Below are 22,146 nucleotides of genomic sequence, written 5' to 3'. Positions count from 1 at the left end.
AATAGCATGGTGGACACGTGGTTCCACTAAAAATTAAACACCTTTTAGTCTATCATCTTTAAAATAAGAAAAGCAAAAAGCTCTGGGGAAAAGTAAATATCCCCTCTCTTTACGGCATGTCCTCTCTCCAAGTCCTGGCCCAGCAGGATCCCCAGCAACGCCAAGGAGGCCTGTTGTCCACCGTGAGGGCTTGCACTTCCTGCTCACAAATCCTTTCTTCTGCCGTAATTAATCGATTTTATTTCACTTCAAACCTTTTAATTTCATCTCTACAAGTTTGATTTGTATCTTCCATATTTCTAACTTTTTAAATAACTAGAATATAGTTTTAATAATTATTTTATGACTCGATCCACTAGTTCTAATATCTGTCCATTCTAGGCTGGTTTGGGTTGTTTGATTTTCTTCTCTTTATGGATCATATCTTAGGATGCCAGACAGTATGAATTTTACCTTGTTTGGTTCTGAATAGTTTTGTGTTTCTAGAAATTCTCAAGCTTTGTTCTGAGACACAGCCAATTACGTGGAAATGGTCCGATCTGCTGGAGGACTGCTTTTAAGTCTTGTCAGGTCAGACCAGTGTGGCATTTATCAGGTGGGCCATTATTCCTCGTGAGTGAGGAGAGACCCTCTGAGTACCTTACTCAGTACCCCATGAGTTACAGTGTTTGCTAGTCTAGCCGATAGGATACCGGTTCTGTATGAGATCCAGGCCCTGTCATGTCGGATCGTCCCCTGTGGTTCTTTCTTGGCCTTGGGTGGCTTCCTCATGCACAAGCACTGATCTGTAAACGGCGGAGCCTTCTGTCCAGCTCTCCAGTGCTGTCATCCTGCAGACTAGAGCCACTGTGCTCTCTCTCCTCTGAGCACTCTCTTCAATTCAGAAAATCCACCCGCTCCGTCTGAATTCCTCTTTCTTGTTTCTGAAATCTCTCACCACCCAGAAACCAAGGCCAGTCATAGATCTCACCATCCTTACCTCTAATTACTCATCAGTCTTTCATTGCCTGATATCTAGTGCCAAGGTTTTGTACAGTTTTTATCTGATTTGTGTTGTCTTTTCAGGTAGGAGGAATATCTGGTTTCTCTTACTCCATACTATCTGAAAGTGAAAGGCAGCTTTATGTTTATTCTGTCAGTGTACAGTCCAGCCCTCTGTATCCCCAGGTATCCCCAGTAGTAGTTGGATAATTACTCATGATTCAACCAACAACCACAGATCAAAAATATTTTTTAAATGTTACATTGTTGTTGATGTGTACAATATGTAATTGGGCCTATGATGGTTGCCTCTGTGCCAAACATGTATAGATAATTTTTTCTTGCCATGGTTTTCCTAAACAATGCAGTATAACAGCTATTTACATGGTATTTACCTTGTGTTAGGTGTTATATGTAATCTAGAAATATTTTAAAGTGCACAGGATAATGTGGGTAGGTTATATGCAAATACATGCCATTTCACGTCAGGGACCTGAGCGTCTGCGGACTTCAGTGTCAGCAGGGTAGCCTGGAACCCACTTTCCCTGGATACCAAGGGACACTGGCAGTCATGGTTTCCTCCAATACCTGCTCAAGTCTAGGCTAGGTTACAATGTTATTCTTCTAACTTTCTAAGAATTCCAGATGATAAGACTTGTGCTCTGTAATAATGCAATTTTTTCAGTAGATAATAACTACTTAAATTTGCTAGCCACAACAGGAAAAAGGACTTTCCTACTAATATTTTTGTCTGTCATTTGATTGCATACATTGACTAAGAAAGAAAATAGGTTAGCCTATTTATCTAGATGCGAGACTCTCTACCTTTCAGAGTGACCCCTAAAAGCTGATCATGTCTACACACATCCTACCACAGCCAGCGTAACAGGAGCTTCCTTCCGAGTGTTCTGGGCTCTGTCAACCGCCGCCTGTGCGCTCTCTCGCTCACTCCGTCTCTTTCTCCTTTTCCCTCCGTCCTTCTCTTCCTCTCTCCCCTATTCCATCTCTCTCTCCCCCGCCCTCTCCCTCTTTAGAAGGTGTTTTGAATTTTGCAGTTCCTCTGTCTGGTTCCCCTTATTTTTAGTTTTCTAATTATTGATCAGTCACATGCTTTTTTATTGCTATTTTCTCTCCCTCCATCCTACTTTCTCTGTTTGAGAACCCCACTCATGATTGTAATTACTCTGTTGCCTGTATATGTATAGCTACGTGTCCCCATGATGAGACCGTGCCCGCCTTGTAGTATCAGATACCAGACACGTTAACTTCATTGGCTCACAGAATCTTTAAGATCAATCTACAAACATAAGTCCTATGTCTTCCTTCTACATGTGCTCCTGCGTGTTTTGATTTAATGAAAGTCAATGTCACTATTCCCTCTGAGTCCTTTTTTGTTCAAAATTAATATCAATAATTTCTCTCTATATAAAGTTCTTATTTTATCTTAAATATAAATTAAACTCATTAACATGGATTTAGTCCAAGTCTTCACCATGCTTTAATGTTATTATTCTTCCTAACTGTTATCTCAGCCTCCATTTATTCTCCCAACCATAATCTTGTCTCCATTATAGTATCATTAAAATAGGATCTGTTTAAATAATCTGATAGTGCCCTCCTTTGTGAGTTATAATGCAAGCATCTTAGTATGACTTATAAGACACTTGATTCATGTGCTGTAAGCGCTCCTGGAAGCCCAACTTCAACCATGGTGAGCTCTCCTAGGACTTGTAACCAACCCTATTTGCCCACAAGATGGCAGTAAAGCACAGCTGTTTAAACCAATAACTTTGACCAGATGTAGGGCCTATTTCTCCTACACCAACAATGTGATCTTGAACAAGTTTCTAATGCTCTCTGGGCTGTGGATTTTTCATCACTTAAAATGACGATGATAATAACACATACATGATTTTAAAGAAGTGAAGCTCCAAAAACAGTTTAAGTAGGGACGTCCTGGTGAGTAACATATGGGGAAAACCCTAAGTAGAAGCCAGAGGACCCTCTTTCATTGCCCACTATGAATCCCCATTTCTGAACCCCAAAGGGGGAAGATTTCAAGATAGAGAGAGATTTTGGCACTTTCTGATGTTATGTTTCTTCTTGTCAGGAAGATGGAATCTCCTAACACTCCCATGCTGAGCTCTTGCTCAGGTCTCACACGGGATGAGAGCTGGGAAATGTTTCCATCCAACTGGTGGGCTAAGCATTACTGTTATATATCCTGTGAAGCCCCTTGTTTTCTTTTTTTAGATGCTTTTTGCCCAAAGAAAGTGAATCAATTGAAAGAGACAGAGTAAATTGTTTACAGTATATTTTCCAAATAAAAATTCTGTGTAGGCAGCCAAAGAGGTTCATTGAAATAACATGCAAACAGTCAGACAAAACTACACCATGGTTAATTTTTATACTTAATTTGTATTTCAATGTTATTTTACTTTGAAAAAGTAATATCTACTCTTTCAGAAGAATTTTAAAAAAAAGAAAAGTAAATTTAAATTAAAAAATAAAATTATGCAAAACATTACAACCAGGACTTACTGTCATTAAATTTTGATGAAAATCTTCCCTGAAATCTTTCTCTTCCTCTCCATCTCTCTTAGTGACTAAGTGCATGGATTGAGAATGGGACATAAATGACATCATAAAAATAGGATCATACTGTACATGGTACTTTTGAAGTGAGAGCTTACAGAATATAGATCAATATGCAAATTAAGAAGAAATTTTATTGTGAATGGGTACAATAAATAAACTGAAATGAAATTTATTTTAAAAATTTTATTTCCTAGAATATAAAATATAAAATGTATACAGAAAAGCAACTTTAACAAAAGGTATGTACAATCTCTACCTTGAATGTTACAAAATATTAATCCAGATATTTTAAAAATCCTAAAACATGGAAATATGTACCCATGCATCAGTTAAAAAATTCAGTGTTGCACGAAGGGGTGCATTCCCTCTAAATTGTGGTGGAGGTTCTGGATGCACTTCCGGCGTGTGTACACCTCCTCCTGCGCTCCCTTTTTAATGATGGGTGGCGGCTGCTGAGTGGGACGCAGAGGACCGCTGCCTGCATCGGGGGACTTCCCTTTCCTTCCCTGCCCCTCCTCCCCGCTCGCCTCCAGTGCTGGTCCATCTGTCCGTGGTGCCGCCCAGTCCTTTGCAGACCTGCTGGCCACCCCATATCAACCAGTTGGGCAACAGGTACATTCAGCAGACCAAGCCCCTCCCCTTGGAGCGCACAGTCAACCTGTGCCCTCTCACCAATTCTACTTTTGTACCAAAGAGCCCCTTTGTGAGAAGGACAGCTCGGTTGCAGCCACATTTCAACGCACGAGGGAGAATTGATAGAACTGGAATGAGGAGGACTGCAGATGGGGTTCTGATCGTACATGAGCACCGGCTACCCCTGTGCTACTGCTGCAGCTGGGTACGACTTTCTTCAAACTCCCTGGTGGTGAACTTCATCCAGGAGATGAAGTTGAAGGACCAAACTGCTTAAGGATGGAGATACTAGGCCGTCTCCTGCAAGACTGGGTCATGGACAACTGCATCAGTAACTGATGGGGACCAAATTTTGAGCCTCCTCAGTATCCATATACTCCTGCAAAAAAACTGAAGGCACATGAGAATTTTTTGGTTCAACCTCAAGAGAAAGCGTTGTTTGCTGTCCCTAAAAATTACAAGCTGGTAGCAGGGCCATGGTTTGAATTGTCTGAGGACGCACCAGGATGCAACCCATCATTTCTAGTCTCCCTCAGCTTTTGAGCAGGTTCAACTTTACGCACAACTGAGTTCCTGCACAGTGGAGAAGTAATGGAAGCCGTCTCTGCGAGCACAGCTCTGCACAGCCCAGAATAAACACAGTAGGAAAATGTTTTTGTTGTTGTTGTTTATCTTTCCCAATCCCTCAATTGCCACTTGCTTTCCAATGTTTGAGTAGTAAAGTTGATATGAAGAACTAGATAGTGGTGTAAACGTATGCCATAATGTTTAACTTGCTTTTGTTTCTACTCATACATTTTTGTACATGAAAGAAAGTGGACTTCCAAAAAAATAAATAAATTGTTTTATAGATTCAATAAAATCTTACTTAAATCACTTATAACTTTTAGAGAAACTAACAGTAGAACTTGCACATTTGTATGAAACTCTAATAAGAATAAAGAACAGACAAGAAAATCTTGAGCAAGAACAAAGCTGGAGGACTCACACTACAAGGTAACAAGACTCATTCTCAAACAGTAACAATAAGGAAAATATATTGGTGCAAAGATAGACAAAGAGACCAGTGGAATGGCATTCACAGTTCAGAGACAGACCCACACACATGGTCACTTGATTTATGACAAAAGGAACTGTAACAACTTACAAAAGGATGTTCTCTTCATTCAATTTTGCTGATTCTATGGCATTTACACAGAAGGGTGTAAATAAATCTTAACTCAATTTCAACTGATGTTCAAAAAGCCAATTCAAAAAGTCTTTCGAGAGGAAATATATTTTCATAAACTTAGAGTATACAAATATTGCTTAAAATAGCAAAAAAATCACTAAGTATCAATAAAAATAGGATAAGCTGTTTAATGTTAAAATTTAGAACTTCAGTTGATCAAAATATATCATTCATAGAGTAAAAGGTAAGCCACCAACTAGAAGAACGTGTTTCCAATACAGATATCCAACAAATGGCTCATAGCAGACATACATGAAGAGATCCTACAGACAACCAAGAAACACACTAAGAACACAATAAAATGTTGTGCAAAATGTACAATGAGGGTATAACCATAGCTAATAAATGCATGCATTCTTATCATTTTCCTTTGCATTTCAGGTGTTTTGAAATTATCTGTTTAAATCTTATGTATATAAGGTGGAATACTAAGGAAATAGAAAATGGTTCCTTGAATTATGTTCATTTTCAGTGTTCGTCATGTTCTTTTCTATGGCATGTTGTTCTTTTAAACTTTTCTTTGGCTGTATTATGATTGTAGACTGGCCTACCTTTTCCTTCTCCCACTTTACCTTGAGCTTTAAAGTGTGCAGCTCTATCCATACCTCTCTTTGATGTAAAATGCAGTGAATGAATATTTCTTAAATGTCTGTATACTATCATATGAGACTTTTGTCTTCTCATTTGAACTATAAATCAAAGGCTTCTTTGTTTTCCTATCCCTTTTGCTGTGGTGTGAAGCTTGAGGATTAACTAGGGAGAGCTTCACTAGAAAGAAGATCACTTTTGCTTGGAGAATTGAGCTCTCTCTGCTTCCTCATCTTTCTAAATAGCATTAGTGACAATGTGTCTTAGGTACAATAGTCCCTTCTCATCTGCAGGAGATATATTCCTGCCCAGGGAATCCCTGAAACCATAGATCATACTGAACCCTATGTATTATTATATGTTTTCCTATACATAAACACTTCTTCACTTAAAGGCAGCACGTCATGCTTTTTTGGCATCTTGAGTGTCAGGGCCATTATTAAGTAAAATAAGTGTGACTTGAACACAAGTACTGTGATAAGGGCATAGTTCGTCTGATAATGGAGATGGCTATTAAGCGACTAAGGGCTGGGAGTGTCTACAGTGTGGAGATGTTGGACTAAGGGAAGAGTCACATCCCAAGCAGAACACTGCAAAATTTATTTACACTTCTCAAAGTGGTATGAGAGAGGGGGTGGGGGAGAGAGAGAGAGAGAGAGAGAGAGAGAGAGAGAGAGAGAGAGCGAGAGAGAGAGAGAGAGAGAGAGCAGGGAGAAATCCCATCGAGGGACAGAGAGATGCAGTGTGATTTGATTTGTGTGGCTTTGAGGTAGAGAATTGGATTGGCGGAGAAGCATCTGGGAGAAGGTCTCACCTACAACGACGGAGGCTTTGTCTAACTGCGTAGTCTAACAAGAGAATGAGCTTCCTTGCAAAGGAGTCAAGTCTCTGTCCTACCAATGTTCAAGCGAAGTTTTAATGCCTGCTCTTGTAGAGGTTGTTTTGAGATTTTAGCCAGGTGCAAGTTTTGCGTTATATCTAAAATCTTTTTCAGTCCTTAGAAATTATGTTTGTCTTCTATAGGCAGATAACGTGTCACTCAAACAAAACAGAGGATGACAGACCCTGGAGCACAGTTTGCCGGGTGACCCAAAGAGGGCGAGTTCTGTCGGATCCCTCCTTCTTCTCACCCCAGCAGCTCTCAAGAGGCGAGCTTCCAGGAGTTGCTGGGTGGGAGAAGGCTTCCCCCAGGCTTGCTGCCAAGTTCGGGTTGATGTAGTACCTTGGGTGATGTCCAGGGGAAGCAGAAGTGTGTGACTCATAACCCAGTTCCCAGAAGAACAAAAGTATAGGGTGGCAGCTGGGCCTGGGAAATGAAAGAGCAGGTTACACTATTTCTGCTGGTAGCTGGCGGCGGGGGGGCGGGGGGGAGAGGGAGGGGCCAGGGAGGAGCCAGCTTCTCACACTTCTTCTTCTCCGTGATGTCTTTTCCTGACTTCCAATCCCAGTCTAACCCTACTTAGTACACTTCTCACAGTGCTGATTACCTGTCTTTCAGACAACTGAATGAATAAAACAAGGATAATTTTGTTAATTCCTTTTTAGAAAAATATTTAATTCGAGGAGCGTCAGGAGAGCAGAGACCTCTGTCCGCCTATCATTGTTTATCGTTACATCTCCTAACCTTATGCTAATTCCTGGCCCCATGTAGGTGTGTGTTCAACCAATGAGTGAGAGAATTAGCTACCGCAGATCTATCACACACTGAGGTCATAAAGGCCAACGTGAAGTTTGGCTCTAAACTTCATCAGCTAACTTTTTAATAAGCTAATATATGGCAGAAACTTTTTCCATTGCTTCTTGTGTTTCATCTACTCTTGTTATGAAGGCAACAACCTAACAGAAGGAGTGGGAAGAACATGTCCTCAGGTCATCACTATCCCTTCTGGTCCTTTGACCTTTCAACTATGTGACGTACGCAGTTCCAAATTTGTCATTTGAATATTTTGGCTTCCCTCTGATGTCCTTATAAGTAGAGCTGGCCCTTACCAGCAGGATTCAGGAAATGACATAATTAGACATAATTACCATCAAGGAGTGATTGTAAATTGGGAAAGCAAGTATTTGGCTTTGATTGAAAAGGGATAGGATGCTTATATATTCAAAATTGTCTGCATTTTGTGATCTATTTGACATGCCCTAATATTATTGGGGCTTCGAAATCAGACCTCTGCAAAATCAACGACTCATGGTTCTTCATTACTTAGAGAGAGAGCTGCAGATTCAGTAGCAGTCAAGAGAGATTTAGCTTTAGACATATTAGATCTTAGGGACTGAAACTGGAGGGCGACCAAGTCTGGGGCTCGTGCTGCCTGTCACTGCTCAGCCAAAAAGCTGAGACAGGGATTAGATTCTAACCGTGCTTTTATTACTATCAGAGGCCTGCAGTCTGAGAAGGTGGCGGGTAAAAACGCTAATAACCACCTTACCTTGAGCTTTCAGAAGCAAGTTTATTCAGGGGACTGTGGGGATCTGGAAGGGAGAAACACCTGGCAGGAGCGCAGAAGCCATTGTGCCTTTTGGGAGTAAGGGGAGGGGGAGCCGCAAAGGGAGTCCTGCAGCTTCTCCCCAAGTTCTCTCTCCTTACTTCTTCGTTTGCATTCGCATTCCTCTCTTCCATGGTTTGCAGCCAGGCACACTGTGTTTTCTTTGGTTGGGGGAGATAAGGTCTTGCCATTTCACCCCCAGGCTGTTAATTGCTCAAACTGTCTGGCCTTGTTTAATTTTCTTGACTCAGTTTCCCCATTCTACTTGCCCAGGAATTTTCCTAGCTTCTTACTATCCTGTCTCAAAACTACTGAGACTACCAAATACAATGTGTATCCATCAACATGATCAAAGGATTCTTGCCAATTTCTCTTTTACCTAAAGTACCTGTATGACTAAACGTAATAATGGAAAGCCACTGAAAACAGTAAGAAGGTTTCTTGATCTAGCAAGTCCTTTTCTGAGTATGTATCCAAAGAATGTGAAAACACTAATTCAAAAAATATTACTCATATAGTCATTGCATTATTATTTACAATAGCCAAGATATGGAAATGATGCATCCATGAATGGTTGAAGAAGATGATGTATATGGAATACTATCACCACAGAAAAGATGAACTGTAGCCACTTGTGACAACATGGAAGGACATGGAGAATATTATGCTAAGTGACGTAAGTCAGATGAAAAAGCATAAAAGCTGTATAATTTCACTCACATGTGGAATATAAAATGAAAGAAGGAAATGAACAAACAAAACAACAGAAAAACGAACTCAGCTACAGACAACAGATTGGTGGTTACCAGCGAGGAAAAGTGTTGGGGGGGAGGTGAAATTGGTGAATGAGGGTCACATCTACGATAATGGATGGAAACTAGACGTTTGGTGGTAAGCACGCTGCAGTGGATACAGATAACAAATTATAATGTGGTGTACCTGAAACTTATGTGATGTTATTAACTAATGATACCTCAACAAAAGTAATAATGGAATATTAGTACACTGTGTATGTTGTGGTAGTGAGGGTCTTTCTGACGTTTGTCAGATTGCTGAACATTTTCTGACAGCAAGAAAGGGACACAGGGGGAAACTGTTCTGAAGAAAAGATGAATGTAGTGTCAAAGGGACACTAGTGTATGTGTGCGTGTGTAATAATAACTTAGCTTCAGTGACTTCACATTTACTCAACTTCCTCCTACGTCAGTCCCCAGAGGAAATTTTGACTCCTTAGCATCGTGACTAAGCTGCAGGAGAGGAGATGCCCCACGCTGCAGGGTTGCCTCCTGAGTCAAGCAGAAGCTTCATGTTTCCTTTTCAGTACAGCTCTGCAGAGCTCAGACTTACAGAATAACCCCCAGCTAAGGGGAGAGGTCGTTATACCCTTTCACAGGACTGTCTACTGACATCTTCCTAACACATTTGTAACTACTTTACTAAGTAACTACATAGTTTGTCTTCTACATGAAAATGTATATTCTATACAAGCTGATAATCTTCCTCTTCAGGAAGAAGATAAAAACTGTTCAAAAACCACATTACAAAACCCAAAATATAAATTAAAAATTTTAAAACAACAGCATCACAAGTTTATCTCACTTAGCATCCTCCTGTTCCATAGGAAAACTTGCGCTTTGAGAGAGTAGAACTGATCTGCATAGACCTAACACAGCTCCCACCACTGAGTCAGTCTCCATACACTCACGTGCACTCTCCTCTTTCAGGGGCAGAATCCCAGTTCCTACCAAAGGCAGAGCCTGAAAACTTCTTCTTTTATTAAGAGAAGGAAGACCTCAAACCCATGACTGCAAAGTCTACTTAGAGAAATTAGAAAAACAAAATAAAATAAAATATAAAAAATTAAAAATGTCAAAGCAGAAAATAATAATGAAATAGAAAACAGAAGAGCAATTGAGAAAAATCAATGAAACCAGAAATTAGTTTTTGAGAAGATTAATCCAACCAATACACTTCTAGTCAGACTGACTAGGGGGGAAAAAGACAAAGTACATAAGTTACTAATATGAAGAATGATAATGGTACCAACTCTAGAAATTCTATAGAAATTACAAAGATAGCAAGAAAATATTATGAAAAAAAATGATGCCAAGTGTTTATAGACAACTTAAATGAAATGGAAAAAATGCCTTAAAAGACACAAAAGAAGAAATAGATACTCTGAATACTTCTAGTCTATTGAAGGAATTGAATTTGTAGTTTAAAACCTCTAACAAAGATATTTCTATACACTCACCTGGGGGCATCTCTGATTAATTCAACCAAATATTTGAGGTGGAAAAAAATATTGAGTCTATACAAACTCTTCCATAAGATTAAAGAGGAGTGACTGTTTTCCAAATCATTCTGTGAAATCAACATTAACCCCAAAACAAAACCAGACAAAGACATTGCAAGAGTAAGAATACTGGACATTTGCTGAGACAGTAGGTTTCCAGTGCTCTCACCACATACACACAAAGGGTTAACTATGTGATAAGTAACTATGTTAATTATCTTGACTGCAGCAATCATTTTTCTATACAGGATGGGGGGAAAAGTAGGTTTACAGTTGTGAGTACATGAAACATTTGATTCTTATATTATTGTTTATTAATTATTGCACTATTTTCCATCCAAACAACTATAAACCTATTTTTGCCCCATCCTGTATATATTAAATCACTATGTTTTACTCTTAAATATACACAATTTTCATTAAGAAATAAAAGACCAATCCCTCCACCTGTACACACTTTCTCTTCCACTCTTGTCTTCTCAAGAATGCTATTTCAGCAATTTTGCCAATGTCCCCAATTCTCAATTTTGCTCTTTCTTCTAGACCTGTCTCATAGCTTAGACACTCCCTGATATTTCTCCCATTAAGAAAAATAAAACAAAAAGAAGATAAATACTTCCCGGGTTCTGCATCTTCATTGAATTTTCTTCATTAACTTCTTCCCATCAGACCAGAACTCCTCTAACAGGTAGGCTACATACACTTCCTTCCATTTTCACTTAAGCTTGCTCTAATCAAGTTTCATCCAAGACTACAACAAAATTATTATTATCAATCTCAGAGGATCTTTCATGTTACTAGAGCCAATGATCAATTCTTATTCTTCATTTTGTTTTGCCTACCAATAGTATTTCATACAGTTAAACACTCCTTCCTCTACAAAATGTAGAGGAAATCTCCCAAGACAACTTCCTCTTGGACACCCCATCATCTCTTTGCAAGTTCCTGTTCATTGGCTGACCTTGTGGAGGCCTGTAGGGTTCCAGCTTTTGGACCTATTCTGAATTTATCTATAACTATTTCTCAGCAATCTCACCCTCTACCCAGACTTATATTTCCAATCTGTCCTCCTTCCCTGAAATCGAGATTCTTATAGACAACAACCCAATCGGTATTTTTATTTCGATACCTAATCTAGATGTCTAGCTCATTCTGTCTCAAACTGAGCTCTTGACATTCTTTCTCCACAAAATCATTTCTTCCTTATTGCTCCTCAATTCATTAAATGGCAACTCCAGTTTTTCCAGTTGCTAATAATCATTCTTGACTCCACTCTTTCTCGCACACCCAACATGTGACCCATCAGCAAATTCCTTTGGCTCTGTCTTCAAAACAGACCCCAAAGCTAACTACTATTTACCTCCTCCACTGTTAATTCCTGAGTGCAAGCCACTACCTTGTTTCACTTGAATTATTACAACAATCTCCTAATTATCATTCTTGCTTCCACTCTCACAGTATGCATTCAACATTAGACATCAGCTTAATATTCTAAATATGATTTTTATCATAATTCTAAATATGAGTTTTATCAGACCACTTTCATCACCCTAAATCTCTAATAACCAGGCACAAGTCGCTAGTTGTTGTTGTTGTTGTTGTTGTTTTTATAAAGTCCCTGCACTGCTACCTGGGAGTAATTCTCTGTTGTTTCTGTTAGGTGCTCTGGTCTCTTGGTTATTCCCTTTGAGTCATCTCCCTTTCCCATTCCCATAAAAAAAATGTCCTGTATTCACAACTGAGCAGCTTTCTTCCTGCCCATAGATGTTTTCTATCTAATCGTGCAAAACACAGCCTCTTCATTTTTTCCATCTGTCCTTTCCAGTCTAGGCTTGTTTAATTTGTTCAAAACTGTTTTGGGTTCTTTATGCATCATTTTGCATTACACATCATTGGACAAAAGGCACCCTTCAAAACTATTCGAGAGAAGCCCTGCCCCACCCTTGGTCCCTGTATGGTTGCTTTCACACAATGCCACTTAGAGGCTTCATTGTTTCACAGAGTATGAGATCTATCCCTAAGATCCTTGGAAGGTCATTGACAAGGCCTATGGGGGACCATCTGAAAACCATGTGAGGTTTAAAATGGTGTGACAGTTCCACACTTGGATATGTCTTGACCTTGAGATGTTTTGCCAGCAGCCACCAGGCTTTTATTTTTGTTCCAACTTTCTCTCCTGGGAGAGACTGGGGATGAGAAACAATTATGGTTTTGAATTCAGAAAGTTTTACGTCCTTTCACTTCCCTCCAGAGTCTGCTGGAAAACTGGCTAATTCCTTTTTTAAAGTCCAGTTTCCTTTTTATGCACCTTATGATGAAATCAGTTGATATTTCCAACATCTAACCTGGAAATCTCCTTAGCAAAATCTATCAGTTCATTAGATATTTTTCCCAGATTCTGCGTTAGTCCAGACCTCAGTTTTGTTCAACTTTTCATTGTTAAATAAGATACGTCTCCTTTCCCCCAGGTTTCTGGAACGTTTTTCTCATTTGTGTTTAAACCATGTCCAACAGCCTCCGGGGGCTTATTAGGCTTCCGCTCATCGTTTCCTCAAGGCCCTTGTAGCTGCTGCCAACCACCCGGTCCCAGAGCCAATGTTATATGTTTAGAGTTTTGTTATTGCCAAACATAACTTCCAGACACCAATTCAGCTTCACTTGTTAGTGCTGCATTATAAATCAAATTTATTATAAGTCAAAAGAGAGAAATTGATTGATTTCTTCTTGGGTGACTATGGAAAATAGTTTAGAATTAGCTTTATTTCACTTGGCCAGAAAATCGAGTCAGACTCCCTTGGGCAGAGGTAGCAACATGTGTTTGAGACAGGAAAAATATTAATGGGCAAAAGTACACAAAGAGAAAAATGCAGATTACTCAGGATTCTAGTGGGTTGAGCTTTGAATATTGGGAAAGGAAACTGGGAGATGAAATTGAGACAGAGGTCTGCCGCACCACAGAAAAACCTTGAATCCCAGGCTAAAGCTCTTTAATTTTATTGGCTAAGCTTTGTTAAGCAATGGAGAGCCACTCCCAGTTATTTTTGCCCTGGGGTAGCTTGACTGGACTAGAATGAATGGGCATGGGAGAGAATTTTCATAGCAGAAATAATGTTGTTGAGCTCAGATAAAATAAAAATTCTTGCAGGGGCTTTCCCTAAATAATGATTTGTTTCAACTCTATCACCTGACCTGGACAACAGTGCTCCCTTGTGATTTTAAAAGACTTTTGCCAACTTTTCCCTCGTATTGTAGAGTGGGTTCACAAATATTTAAGAGGCTTCCTCTTACAGTTGTAATTAAGCTTCAAAGGGAATAGGCAAGGCCAGACATTTAGTTGGACTGAAACTATTTCCTTCTTTCCATTGTTACCAAAGTACAATTCATCCTAGCTTCTTTCCCATCACATTTGCCAGAGAATGATTCTTTTCCCCTTGGGCCACTGTGTACCCTGTAAGAAGCACGATCTTCCAGGACCCACTTCTTCCTGGCTTATCTTTGGTCTCCTTTTCAACCATCCTTACCAGGTATCCTACGCTCCATCCCACTGAGCTATTTGGTGTTCATGTAGTCAATAACCTTCACACATGCATGTCTACTCTCATGGATTTTTGCTTGATTTTATCTCTACATATGTGTCCTCATCCCCCTCTTCAGCATCCATTTCCCCCTCCCCTTCCAACCAGGCTTGTTTTGCCACAGAACTTTTATTTATCCTTCAAAACTTGCAGTTGTGTGAGTGTTTCTTTTTTTAAATGGGAACTCTGATGACAGCACCCTAGCAAAATGACCTGAATCTTTACTTATGCACCCATAGAACATTGAAAAGATGAATTTTCTAGAATGTTATTACATTATATGTGACTTACATTGTGTGTATCTGACTTGTTAAAATGTGAGCTCAGTGAGTTCGCGGATAACAGACACAATGTTAAGAGTACTATATTCAAGGCATGTGCAAAGCACTGTGAGAACATAGAAGAAGCAAAGCCAAACTTTTGAAATCGTTGAAGAATCTCAACATTCCAAGAGTGGCAAAGAAAATTAGGAGGCAGTTTAGATAAGAGAGCCAAAAGATTAATAGATTAAAAAATGTAAGTAAATATAAATACTTTGCATTTTTTCATTGAATAATATTTTATGACCTGGATTCAGCCTAGGGAAATGAGTAAGAGAATTTAAAAGAAAAATGAGGTAAAACCCTATCTTTCTTTTAAGATTGTTATAACCTCATGTTGTAGATACAGCTGCCCAACAAAAATCAATAAACATAGCAATTCAGTACTGACCTCTTACAAACTTACTAAAGTTCTGTAGAGAGATAAACGATCAAAGGAATAGACGTGAGCCATGTTATCTTAAACAATTTTACTGACAAGTCTGATGCCATCATTGAAGGTGGGGTTTTATGTCAGAGTCAAAAAGATCTCTGCGTATTGGGCGTGATGACTGGCAAAAGTGAACAAGAGGAAACCCTCTCTATGTAAGTGAAGAGAATGAACCACAGGAGCACAGACTAACAGAGATGTGACTTCATTTTTAAAGCGTGCTTTCAATATCTTCATTTAAGTCAGCTATAAAAGTACTGACTGGGACAGTATTCTTTCCTCCCGGTCATGTTCATTCATCCATCAGGACCTTTGTGTTCAGCTGTTCAACCTGTTACAGTCATCTACTCATCATCTTGATCCTTCCACAATTACCGCATGAGAGGCTTTATCTAATGCCTTGCTGACGTTTCAGTCCATTATGTCTGCCATGTACCTCAGACCTACCAATCTGGAGACCTTGTCAAAGAAGAAAGCAAAGTGACTGACTTTTATTTTGACACCATAAGGATAATGGCATGTTTTCATAGTGTTCCTAAACCTATACTAAATAATTTTTCTTGGAGCTTATTCAAATTAATGCTAAGCTGTAACACTTAAATTTAAAAAGAAGAGATTTGAGGAGGCTTAATACAAAAACAGATACATAAAATTCATCCTCAAAGTGAATTAAAAGAATACAAAATAGAAAGAAAATTAGGAAGACAGAAATCTTTCAATGAAATTCAGCTTTTCTTAATACTATATTAAACCTCAGAGCATCAGTTAACTTTCAAAAGTTTTATACAGCAAACTCTACTTTTTGACTTAATTTGATTTTCACTGTGGCTAGAGTAATATAAAGAAATGTAGATAGTCTTAACCATAACAAACTGAGATGTGAAGGGAATGCCATAGTGGGGCAAAGACAATGAATGGAGCAGGTCATATGAACTGAATAGAGAGAGACTTGCCACTCAACAGCCTACAAATTGCAAAATCCGACTCCCAATTATGTGGTTGGCTGCCTACGATGTGCTCTTGTATGTCACTGAGTGTTAAGACCTTTTCCCTCTAAAAATACAGAATGCAGGGAAGGATAGGTTTATAACTGAGGTTACTTACATACAGTATGGTTGAAATGTGTCTATAGGAAATCAAAGAAATGAAAGGAATGGTAGAAAACTAGAGATGAGCAAATGTTTGCATGTTTAAAATATAGAAGACAATAGATTTTGGAAATTGTTGGCTGTAATGGTAATTAATGATCTCTGTTGTAAAATAGTGTTAATTATTCTTTTAAATCATATTTTTAAGTGAATGTGTAGTAATTGGTGAATATAAGACAGAAATTTGGAGGATAAAAGATTAATAAGGTATAGATTTTGTCCACAGGAAGCATCTAGACCAAGAGAAGAAATATCCGATGGGCATAATTTTATAAAGTAGAAAAATTTCACAAGAAAATTAAAGATATGTGTCATAAAAACTAAGAAGATTAAATATTATTAGTGTTAGGGCCAGACTCCCAAACTCAAGTGCCTTCTCAGGACAGCAACAAATGAGGCAAATGAGTGAACCACCCATTTAAATGAGGCAGTTACGCTAAACTTCAGCTGACTTGGCTGGCCCTGGCAATGAAGGGACCAAATTTTTTTTTTTAATTTCACATTCTATTTATTTTTCATTAAGAATTCAAAGTTTAAAAGTTGTGGACTACTTTAAAAAATTTCAAAGCAATTTGTAGGCCAAATATAATATGTCAACAAGAGAGAGTAGATCTTTATATAAAGAGTATAGGACATCTGCTTTACAGGGTTAAGAAATGCTCTGTGAAGAGTATTGAGATCACTTCCATCCAAGATGGAGGCATAGGTAGACAGTCTGTGCCTCCTTGCACCACCAAGATAGGGACAACAACAATTTAGAAACAGAGTAACAACCAGAACTGATAGAAAATTGAACTGTATGGAAGTTAGACAACCAAAGAGTTAAAATAGACATGTTCATCCAGACTGATAGGAGGGGTGGAGTCGGGCAGCCTGGTGGAGAGAGGTCACAGCACAAAGAGTGGTGGGACCAGGTGTGTAAGGCATCCTGGGCTTGCCAGACTGCAGCAGGTGGACCCTGGGTGCACAGGCAGCAGCTGGCAGACTCCAGGCTTGAGGTGGCAACCGGTAGACTGAGGGAGGTGGCAATTGTGGAGCAAGTCACTGAGTGCAAAGCAGGGTCCTACTGCTGAGAAATAGAACCTCGGAGCACTAATTAAAAATACCTGTGGGGATTGAAGCACAGGGAGAGAATCCCAGCCTCACAGGAGAGTGTGTTGGAGAGACCCATAGGGTCCTAGAATGCACACAAGCCCACCCACATGGGAATCAGCACCAGAAAGGCCCAGTTTACTTGGGGAAGGTGGTGGAAGGGACTGAAGTTCAACGGAGAGCAGAGCAAGCACCAATGTTCCCTCTCAGACCCTGCCCCCACATACAGTGTCACAACCCAGCAAGTGGGTTGCCCTGCCCTGGTGAACACCTAAGGCCCCGTCCCTCATACATAACAGGCACAACAAGACAAAAAAAATGGCTAAAACAAAAGAATAGGTCAAAGCCCCAGGGCAAATACAACTAAGCGACCAACAGATAACCAACCTATCAGATGCACAGTTCAAAGCACTGGTGATCAGGAAGCTCACAGAATTGGTGGGATTTGGTCACAAATTAGATGAAAAAAAATGAAGGCTACACTAAGTGAAATGAAGGAAAATGCACAGGGAACCAATAGTTATGCGAAGAAAACTGGGACTCAGATCAATGGAGTGCACCAGAAGGAAGAAAGAAACATATAATCAGAAAAGAAGAAATAAGAATTCACAAAAATGAGAGGCTTAGGAACCTCCAGGACACCTTTAAACATTCCAACATCTGAATTATAGGGGTACCAGAAGGGGAAGAGGAAGAGCAACAAGTGGAAAACTTACTTGAACAAATAATAAAGGAGAACTTCCCCATTCTGGCAAAGGAAATAGATCTCCAGGAAGTCCAGGAAGCTCAGAGAGTCCCAAAGAAGTTGGACCCAAGGAGGAACACACCAAGGCACATCATAATTACATTAGCCAAAGTAAAAAATGAAGGATACAAGGACTTCCGGCAAGATGGAGGCATAGGTGGATGCACCGTACCTCCACGCACAACCAAGATTGGAACAACAACAATTTAGAGGCAGAATAACACCCAGAACTGACAGAAAATTTATCTGAATGGACGTCGGACAGCCAAAAAGTTGAAATAGGCCCACTCATCCAGACCAGTAGGAGAGGCAGAGACAAGCAGCCAGGTGTGGGTCACGGCACGGAGAACAGGGAGAATTGGGCACATAAGGCAACCAGGGGTGCGTAAGGCATCTGGGGCATGCAAGATCGCAGCAGGTGGACCCTGAGTACATAAGCAGCAGCTGGCAGACCCAGTGAGGCAGCAATTGTGGAGCAGGGCAGAGCGCGCAACCAAGGATCCCAGGGAAAAGACTGAGGTCCCACAGAGAACAGAGTGACTGCCATTGTTCCCTCTTGACCCCACCCTCACATGCAACGTCACAATCTAGCAGCTGGGGTGCCCAGCCCTGGTGAACACCTAAGGCTCTGCCCCTCACCATAACAGGAGCAATCAGACCAAAAACAAAAAGAAAAAAAAAAGAAAGAAAGAAAGAGAGAGAAAGAGAGATGGCTCAAACAGAAGCACAAATCAGTGCCCCAGAACTCATCCTTTTGAGCGACCAAGAGATAGCTAACCTATCAGATGCACAGTTCAGAACACTGGTGATCAGGAAGTTCACAGAATTGGTGGATTTTGGTCACAAATTAGATGAACAAATGCAGGTTACCATAAAAGAAATGAAGGAAAATGCACAGGGAACCAATAGTTATGGGAAGGAAACTGGGACTCAAAACAATAGAGTGGGCCAGAAGGAAGAAAGAAACAACCAAACAGGAAAGAATGGAGAAATAAGAATTAAAAAAAAAGAGGAGAAGCTTAGGAACCTCCAGGACATCTTTAAATGTTCCAACATCCAAATTATAGGGGTACCAGAAGGGGAAGAGGTAGAGCAACAAGTGGAAAACTTATTTGAACAAATAATAAAGGAGAACTTCCCCATTCTGGCAAAGGAAATAGACTTCCAGGAAGTCTAGGAAGCTCAGAGAGTCCCAAAGAAGTTGGACCCAAGAAGAAACACACCAAGGCACATCATAATCACATTAGCCAAGGTAAAAATGAAGGAGAGAATCCTAGAAGCAACAAGAGATAAGGAGACAGTCACCTACAAAGGAGTTCCCATCAGACTGTCAGCTGATTTCTCAAAAGAGACCTTACAGGCAAGAAGGGGCTAGAAAGAAGTATTCCAAGTCATGAAAGGCAAGGACCTATATCCCAGATTACTCTATCTAGCAAAGCTTTCATTTAGAATGGAAGGGCAGATAAAGTGCTTCCCAGATAAGGTCAAGTTAAAGGAGTTCATCATCACCAAGCCTTTATTTTATGAAATGTTAAAGGGACTTATCTAAGAAAAAGAAGATTAAAAAATATGTATAGTAAAAAGACAGCAAACTCACAATTATTAACAACCACACCTAAAGCAAAACCAAAAGAAACAAAGCAAACAACGAGAACAGGAACAGAAGCACAGAAATGGAGATCACATGGAGGGTTAGGAACAGGGGAGTGGGAGGAGGAGAGAGGGGAAAAAGGTATGAAGAATAGGTAGTATAGATGGTAGGTAGAAAATAGACAGGGGGAGGGCAAGAATAGTATGGGAAATGTAGAAGCTAAAGAACTTATGTCACATGGACATGAACTAAAGGGGGGAATGTGGGTGGGAGAGGGTGTGTAGGGTGGAGGGGAATGAAGGGGGGTTATGGGACAACTGTAATAGTATAATCAATAAAATATATTTAAAAAAGAGTATTGAAATTTGGACTTCTCATTATATGATAGGTAGAATTTAGACATGTAGTGATTAAAGAAAAGAACATCTAGAGTCTATGATGGACAATAGGAAATACAATAATATGAGCATTTAGGAAAGAAGGTCAGGATGGCCAGTAGTCTACACAGATTATTTAAAAGTAAATCATGTCAAATATGCCTCACTGCATTTCAGAAGGGTAAGAACTTGGTACCATACCAGAAAAAAATGTGAACATTGATTGCAGTAGAACAACCTTGGAGATAAGTCAGTGAAATATATTCAAGCCTGTTTTGTTCAACACTTTTCAATGACATTGATGATTATCAAGAAGACTTTTAGTACCTTTATGGTTGATACAAAGTTGGAAGGGATCACTAATGTGATGACATACTGAAGTCTAAACAATTTCAAGAGACCGTATGTAAAGTGTCAACAAAACACTAAAGGTATTTCTGAGCCAAGAAAGTCAAAGAGAAGGAATATCAAGTGTGTGAAATAACCCAGAAAGCCATCTTAGGAACATTAAGACTCAGAAAGTTTAACTAATACCCCTCAAATCATACGGTTTGTGACGGAAGTGGAATGAATATTCCAGGTCCCTCTGGAATCAGTCTGTATTCTTTCTTCTCTATCACAGAACCATGAAGCATATGTATTTCTTAGGGAAACTTCACATTGTATTTTGTATTGAGTAGAAAATGGAGGTAAATGTCCTTTCAGGTCACAACTAATTTAAAAAAATCTACATTGTCTTTCTGATAAAAGATCAATGAAGTTTGGACCGAATATATTGAGTAGAGTGAATTGAAATGTATATATATAAGCTGAGGTGTATGTGCCTAAATGAGATTACCTTGTTTTAATTGTTCTTTTCTTTATTTTACAGTAACAGCAGAATATACTTGCCCTGTCAATTAAAGATATTTCAATCTCCATCCTACAACAAACATTTCCTGATAGATTATTAATTGCTAAGAATGTTTGAAAGTACTGTAGGTACCGCAGGATTCCTCCCATTAAGGACTCATATTTTGTTGAGTGGGGTATCTCTGGTTCTCCCTCCTCAGTGGTTCTCCTCATTCCCTCTTTCCCCCAACGGTGGCATCTTGTCCGGAAGGAAGCTTCAGGACACTGGCAGATCAGGGTTTCATCTACACTGGCCTTGGGTGAGGCGTTTCTTACCACTTGGTTCCTGGATATTGACTTCTATCCCCTCCAGATCTGCTTCAATGCGACATGGCTCCTACAATCCCTGTGTTCCCTGCCCGTGTGCCCCCACTTTCTCCATTCCTAAATCCCTTCTTACAAGTTTTATCTGCTTTTCCTGATCTTCACTGCAGTGCAAGGGCCCGTGTAAGACTGCTGTCAGGTGCACATACTCAGGTACCTCCCTTGTTACTGCCGCTCTGCCTCCCTCACACCAAGGCAGATGGTGCATCTCTATCCTCCTCTAAAATCCAGGGATTTTGAACTAAGCCAGGGCATGGAAGCCTGAACTCTGGGACCCCTTTCTTATTCTCTTTCCCGGCACCTCCCTTCTGACTGAGCAAAGGTTTCTCCTCTTTCCTACATGGTCCAATGGAAGTTTCAAGAAAAGCAATTGTCACATCGACCAAACATTGATGTAAATAAAGAACTACTGATTTTAGTATAATGCATGGGTAGTAATGTTAAAAGGAAAAAGCCACTTCATAATTTAATCTGAGGTGTGACTCCCATGATTAAGGCGGTGTCTGTTCTTTTTTGAAAATATGCCTCGTCTCATGATCTCTGCAAAATAGCATCGGTGCTCTAGGGCTTGGAGATAAGAGCACTGATGTTTGAGAAGTGACATTTCAAAATAATACAGTGTGCTACATATGAACAATGTTGGGGAAAATTTATGTGAATGAGTAAAATATTAAAACATATAAACAGACATTGTGTATATCACTGGGCCCAGGGCTAAGCTTTCTGAAGGCAATGCAGCTGCACCTCAGTAGGTGCAGTATTGTACCTACTGTACCTACCTATATTGTAGAATGAGCAACAAAGATTAATCAACCAAAATTACCCTTAAAAATCCCTCAA

The 22,146-nt window shown here is 39.7% G+C and overlaps 1 pseudogene; it reads left to right on the top strand.

Annotated features, from left to right (window-relative positions):
* Window positions 1-116: 116 nt before the first annotated feature.
* LOC123808293 lies at window positions 117-4,781 on the top strand (annotated as a pseudogene).
* The last annotated feature ends 17,365 nt before the right edge of the window (window positions 4,782-22,146 follow it).

The sequence above is a fragment of the Phyllostomus hastatus genome, unplaced genomic scaffold (assembly GCF_019186645.2).
Source record: "Phyllostomus hastatus isolate PE091 unplaced genomic scaffold, TTU_PhHast_1.1 phas_contig_150, whole genome shotgun sequence".
In the NCBI taxonomy this organism is placed as follows: Eukaryota; Metazoa; Chordata; class Mammalia; order Chiroptera; family Phyllostomidae; genus Phyllostomus; species Phyllostomus hastatus.
This window is presented reverse-complemented; position numbering and strand designations above follow the sequence as displayed.